We start from the raw sequence: 7,461 nt of genomic DNA, 5'->3' as shown, positions 1-7,461 counted from the left end.
GATTTTATGAGGTTAGTTAAAGGACCCTTTTTGTGTCAGGTACTTCATTGGACGGGGGTTTTCGTGTAGAAGATTGATGATGGAAGTGTTTAACGGCCTTGACTGGATATACATCCCTCACACGGTAGGATGTAGAAAATTGTAAAATCTGCTCAAGTTTTATATCAAATGATTGCAATTGTTGGCCTTAGAGTTTATGGACATAAGATATCACAAAAAAAAAAAAAAAAAAAAAAAAAAAAAAAAAAAACAACAACTCAATTTCCATGAAAACTCAAATTTCAGTATTTTTAAAGCTGTTAGTAAATGGGACTATATTTAGGTAAAATTATCAAATTTCTATCGATTTTTTCCTCTTAAAATTGACATGTTTGTTGATAAATTAATTTCTTTTTTGGTGTAGTTTAGGTGAAGCAGTTGTTCTTTCAAACAGGTATTTTAAAGGTAAGTTTTGGCAAAAGTTTGAAATGTATTACTAAATGTATCTCCATATTTAAAAAATAGAAAATTAGCTCAAATTTCTGTCTATGTAAACCTGATATGACCTTCACATCACATTAGTATTACCTCAGTCTTGAATATTGTACTAGAGACACCAAATTCAAAAGAAGTGTTCATGCTTGAAATAATATTGTGATATTTGAAAATCACTCTACTAGGAGTTTTTTTGTAAATGAATATAAAAAAATTCGCATAGGTAATCCCACATACAAAAACAATAAACATACCATTTGACAAAGATGAGATTTTGGCGAATGGTAAGTCCTTCTTGGTTTCAATAAACATCAGACTGAAAAGCGAATGTTGTATTAGATACATAAGAATTTATATATAAACAACCGTATATTGCAGGCTCATCTATATGTTATACAAAGGAATTGACTAACAATCCGTCTGTAGTGATAGAGGGTCTTCAGAAATACTGTGAAACTGTTCACTCCTGTAGTCGTACTAATTATAAGTGGATTCTAAAACTCCAAGACTTTTGGATAATTTTAAGATATCGATCTTTCTCTAAAATTATATCAATAAAAACACCAAAATCTTTGATTTTTTTTACCCTTCATACTACCATTCTCTGTGTCAAATTGAAAAATCGCCTAAAAGAAATAATTCTCAATGTACAAAAATGGTAGCATACACTATAAATTTATCAGTTTGGGAAACCATACGAAATAATTTGTTAGAAGTAAACAAAAAGGTAAAACATTCTACACCGAGGAACAACTGTTAGTATACTGGAGTTTATTATTGACTACATATTTGTTGAATTTTGAGGTAGACTTTTTCTGAAAATTGTCAGCATTCCCATGATCTCTTCTTATTTTCATTTAAGTTCCTTCAGACACTTGTCTAAAACGAAAGATCATTTAGTATATAACATTCAAATATCTTGATGATGTTCTTTCCATTAACTTTCGGATTGGATTTCCTCAATATATCCTCCAGAACAGGAAATTAATGAAACAACAGACACAATGTATAACTCAAATAACATAAACGGTCTTCTCAGTACCAGAATCTATAACAAACTAGACAACTTTAATTTTGAAATTATAAATTTCCCCCGTTGTTTATCAACTTAATTACGTCTTATATTTTTCATTTATTTGTCTTTGTCTATTATTTAACTTTACTATTTTTGTCTATAGTTTGTTATATCCTTTTGACGTGGCCCGATAATTATACATCCTTTCGTGTGTTATGTGCTATGATTATTTTTTAATTTTGTCTTTAATTTTTGCTTATGTGCTGTATCTGTATGGCGATTTGGTTTTCTTTGTAGAGATAGTTGTTTGTTTTTTAGAGATTAAAGAGAGATTATAGAGAGCCGCATTTGGCACAACTTTTTTGAATTTTTGGTCCTCGATTCTCTTTAACTTTGTGGTTGTTTGGCTTTATATCTATTTTGATCTGAGCGTCACTGATGAGTCTTATAAAGACGAAACGCGCATCTGGTGTATTAAATTATTTAGATTATAACACGATGTTGACTGCTGTAGTCTAATTTTGACATATTTACCTTTGTCTGTATGTTTCGTTCGAACATTGTTGTCAATATAATAGAATTGTATGCGACTGTCAAGCAAGTAAAGGGTTAATCTCACCTTTAAACCAAGGTTTACCATGCCATTTTCTACATAGATTTTATTGGTATTTCAATCTATCAATTTCGGTTGTGATGTTCATATTTAACTAAGTGAACAAAGTGTTTCGCGCTATAGAACATTATTAAAAAATAATAGACAAACAATCTTTTTTTTTAAACTATCAATAAGTGTTACGTCGTTTTTAAAAATGAGTGTTTCATCTGAAAGTAATGGTTCACATATTAACAATAGGTGGTATTTCTAGCCAAACGGCACTGACTACAATGAGATTTCATGAAAACTGTCAGGAATGTTGTTCGACTCTTTTAGAATGTTAGAAACAACGTTAACTGTACTGCAAAATCGACTGCTTCATGAGCAAGCACCTTTTGACAAAAAAATCCATATTATATACTCTTCTTTTATATCTTTATTCAATTAAGAGGGCATACCGTTGACAGCTAGATTGTAGAGGTTTTGTATTGTGTGTTTTGTTTTTATGTCTAGGTTTTTGCACACACACAACTGGTTAAACCCAATATTTTCTGTCGTATGAATCAACATAATCGTGATGGTGTCCACAAAATTTACGGAATATCATTTTTAATCTATTCTCCTAATAACGTTGTTGGGCAGTTTTTGAGTAAGGAGCACACTCCTGTATATTAAGTCCATATATATTGTGAACATGCGCGAGCATAACGTATTATATGAGATATGTAAACATCTTCTGCAATTGATTATATACATTACCAAGAGAAATTTAAAGACTGAATAATAAATATTGAAAAACCTGACATTATATCAAACGTCTCGGATCATCTTCCAATTCTACTACAACTAAAATATGAACTTCCCTGCAGTAATTCTGAAATTCAAACGCAGGTGACTACCAATCATAAGGTCAAATGGAACAATAAAGCTAAAGATAAATATAAAAATCTAGTTGAAGAGGGAATCGCATTATTAAAAGTTGATCCAATGAACCGTAACGAACTGGACGAAGCATTTCAGACTCTCAACCATACCATAACAAAAGCTACATTGGCGGTTGCTCCCAAAAAGAAAAAAAAGATACGGAGGAAGAAATTACAAATTATGACTGAAAATATTTCTCAAGCAAAATCAGAGAAAAAAGTAGCATTTTTTCAATAGAAACAAAATGGTCGTCCACCTGACCCCAACAAACCCTCTTACTATTCAAAGGAAAATCACAACCTCCTCACTTCGGAAACAATGTAGAGTAGAAGCTGCACTTGTTGATGAAGAAATTTTCCAATCTCCGGTAAATGTAATGAAGGGCTGGAATAAACATTTTGGAGATCTTGCAAAAAAATCCAACAATAACTCTTTTGACACTAAATATCTAAATTCAATTGAAAAAGAAACTACCCATATAATAAACATGTGTACAGATACATACATTCATCAGGAAATCACTACTGAAGAGATCAAAAGAACTGTCTCAAAACTCAACACAAACAAAGCTGAGGACTTTTATGGTTTAACTGCTGAACATTTTATTCATGGACGCGAATCTTTTTTAAACATTTACAATAACTTTTGAATGTTTGCTTTAAATTCTGTTACATACCTGATTTACTGAAAATTGGAACTTTATTTCCGGTGTTCAAAAATAAAGGGGATATAAAAAATGCCAAAAATTTTAGAGGAATTACAATAACTCCAACATACTCAAAAATTATAGAAAAAAATATTGAAAGACAGAGAAAATCCAAAAATTATAATTTCACAAAACCCGCTTCAAAAAGTATTCACTGAGGGCACTTCTCCACTGATTTGTGAAATTTTCATAGAAGAATTTGAAAGGGAAAGCAAAGACCTTAAACTTTCAGTCTACATAGCCTTATTAGATAGCAAGTCAGCTTTCGATGTTGTGGTACATGCTAATTTGATCCGTCGTATGTTCCAGATAGACTTTACGGAACAATCCATACTTTTACTAAATAATTTATATAAAAATGCATCTTCTCTTATCAAATTGAGTAATATAAGGTCAAAAGAGATGTTCACTATTGTTCAAGGGGTCCGTCCAGAAGGTGCATTCACCGCTGACTTATATATAAAATCTTCATTAATCCGTTGTCTAACATTTTAAGTACATCAGGTCTTGGTGGAAGAGTCGGGAACATATTGTTGTGCTCGTACATGTGTTTACGATGTAGCACTTGTCTCCAACAACCCTCTAGAACTACAAACCATGATTAATATTGCTTTGGATTTTAGCAAAAGGGAAGGATATTTTTACAGCCTACAAAAAGCGTTGTTATACCAGTAAAAACATGCCGCAAATCTTATGAAATTGAAGATGGATTTTGGAAATTAAATGGAAAAAACATGCCAATTGTTTCGAACGCCTCACATATAAGTTTCAAAAATCTGACAAAGACTCTGCCGACACAACTGTTAATGAAAATATAAAGAAAGCGCGTAGAGCGATGTACAGTTTAATGGGTACAGGCCTCCATGGAGAGAATGGTTTAGATAGTAAAACTTCAATTTCATTAATAAGAACATATATTCTGCCAACATTAACTTATGGGTTGGACATTTTATTACCAAAAGGAAAAATACTAAATAATATCTCTATTCAGTATAAAAAATGGATCAAACAAATTTTGTCTATAAATTCCAATGAAGCTGATTCTGCAGTTTATACCTTATCTGATTGACTCCCTGTAGAAGCTGAAATCCATGTCAAAGCTATCAATCTTTTTGGAAACATATCTAGAGCGAAATGTGATTCAATTGAATGGCGGTTACCCGAAAGGCAGCTACAGATAAAACCCCATAATACTCGCAGCTGGTTTATCGAACACAAGGAATTATGTTTAAAATATGAAATTAATTACTTGTAAGCTTATTTAAACAACCCGTTATTAAAATTTCAATGGAAAAAGCTAGTTAAATCCAAAATTCATGACTATTGGACATACAAAATTACTTGAGGAATCAAAAGGTTATTCAACTCTTAAATTCATGGACCATAAATACAATATAGGATCCGTACATCCTTTAGCAATTTCAGTTAGTGCAAATCTAAAGGACAACAGAAAAATTCCTTACTATAGGAAGCTTGGCCTTGCAATTACATAACGGGCACACATGGTCCCAGAATGAGTTGTTTTTGCATTGAAAGAGCATTTAATTTATTTCTATCAAAGATTTTATTGCTTTATTTGTGTGTGTTATATAAATTCTTGAGGTGGCGGAAATTTTTATATTTTAATATATAAAGTGATGTGCGTTGTATTGTAAAATATTGTGTATTGACATTTTCCTCTATGTGAATGGAGGTGTACCTTGATTGGCAGAACTACGATAACAGATTACAGATACGATGGAGCAGAGGGTGTTATGTTACTGCTGAAAATGGGAAATTGACAATTGGGAAGTCAAAACCGTCCCGTTGTCATAGATTTTAGTGAAAATTCGTTCATTTATGTCAATATTGAGGAATAGATCAAGATATGAATCAGTTCTTCTAGTATCAGTAGTATCCTTAATTTCAAGTTCGCAGGGATATACGAGATGCAAGTACTTAATGCAAGGGATCAACTGACGATTTTGCAATCTTGAATAACTTTAGATCTTATTGGTCAAGTAGTTTTTACCTTTCAATTTTTTTCTCTTTCTACAATAGCTATCAAATGAATAACAAAGAACTGTGAAATATTAAAGAAAGACATTTGAAGTCACTCGAAAACAATTATAAATCTTCGAAATTGTCTAAATGTCTGAATAGATAGTCATTAACCTGTTAATCAATTTTACCCTGTCAAGTTTGCATTAAATGATAATTCAGATTCAAGGCAACAACTACAGTTTACCCCTTCATTCTTTGTTTTGGCAACAGATGCCACGTTTGTTGATGGTTCAAATCGCTGAATATATTTTTTTTGTATAGTTTGAAAGATACTATCAAAGATTATTTTTATCTTCCAAGTTTTTCTTTGTCAATAACAACCTTGTCCTTGTCCCAGTGACTTGACCCTAAAGTCACTGGTGAACTTTTTTTCCTACAAAGGGATAGCATTCAACTAAGAAGGTAAAAGATAAAAGATCTGATTTATAATGCAAAGAATATTGTCCAGAAACAAACTTGATATTTGACCTAGCTATCTCAAAACTGATAGGGCTTTTTTCCCACCCTAGGCACATTTTCTGGCAAAGATTAGTAATTACCTGAATTATATTTCAAATGTTTATGTCTAGAAACAATTTTTGTTTTCTCATTTTTGGGGATGAAACGTTGACCTTTAGGATACTGACCAAAAAAATAACAGCAATCTTGTTCTCTCTCAGGTGCCTTTTCAGTCTATGATGACTGAATGATGTAAGCAACCAATAATCAATCAATCAATGTAGGATTGGTGAAGGTTTTTAATATATAAAAAAAAACAAAAATGTACAAGATGTTGTTTTCACTAGTGGTTGTGTTGAACTTAATCTTTGACCTAATGACCTCAAAATCCATCAAACAGTATCATAATTAGTTTGGATATAATTTAAAAGAAATTACATACAGAAACAAAATATTTGCCTCAATTTAACTTGTCAATTGTTGGCATTCTCTGTTGGGAATTTGACATTGACCTAGTAACCTCAAAGTCACTTCAACTTGAAATTGAGTAAAATATTGTTTATGTATGATGTCAGCATTCATTATATTATTTGCCGAGAACAACCTTGTTGCTTCTTTGCAAAATTTACAACAAAATAAGTTCAGTAGAAAAAAATATTTATTTTTATGATCTACAGTTACCAATAAAGATTATAGCTTATAAAAAGACTAAATTAATGCCATTCATAACTGTAAAAAAATAATATAGACATTTCACAAACAATTCATGTTATAGTTACAATGTTAAACTAATCGTAATAGAATGGCATAATGTGCAATCAAATATCTGATATATAAGGTTACAGTGGAGTCCCCTGTGTCTGGCAGCGGATGATATCGCGCATTAGCTGATTTCGTCATATCAACACAGTAATATAAATAAAATCGTTCTGCTTATAGTTTCTGCTTCCAAAAGGGATAAAAAAAGAATAAAATTGATAAGTTCAAGAGTTCATTTATAACTGCAATCCCATGATTTATCATATTTGGTCAATTTCCATTAAAAAAAATACTTCATCAGATAAAATTTGTTTTATCTAAGTCAAATTTATATCAGATTAATATAATTTTTGCTCTGCATCTTTGGCAGTTTGTTTGGTTCAAATTCAACTATATTTTGTAGTTATCTTTCCTTTATTCAAAATAAGCTATTTTTGTAAGGCATGCTCGAAATCACCGAACATTGAAGGAACTCTCAGAACAGGGGTTTCCCTAATTTTGGACACG

Source organism: Mytilus galloprovincialis, chromosome 3 (assembly GCF_965363235.1).
Source record: "Mytilus galloprovincialis chromosome 3, xbMytGall1.hap1.1, whole genome shotgun sequence".
In the NCBI taxonomy this organism is placed as follows: Eukaryota; Metazoa; Mollusca; class Bivalvia; order Mytilida; family Mytilidae; genus Mytilus; species Mytilus galloprovincialis.
Note: the sequence above shows the minus strand (reverse complement) of the source record.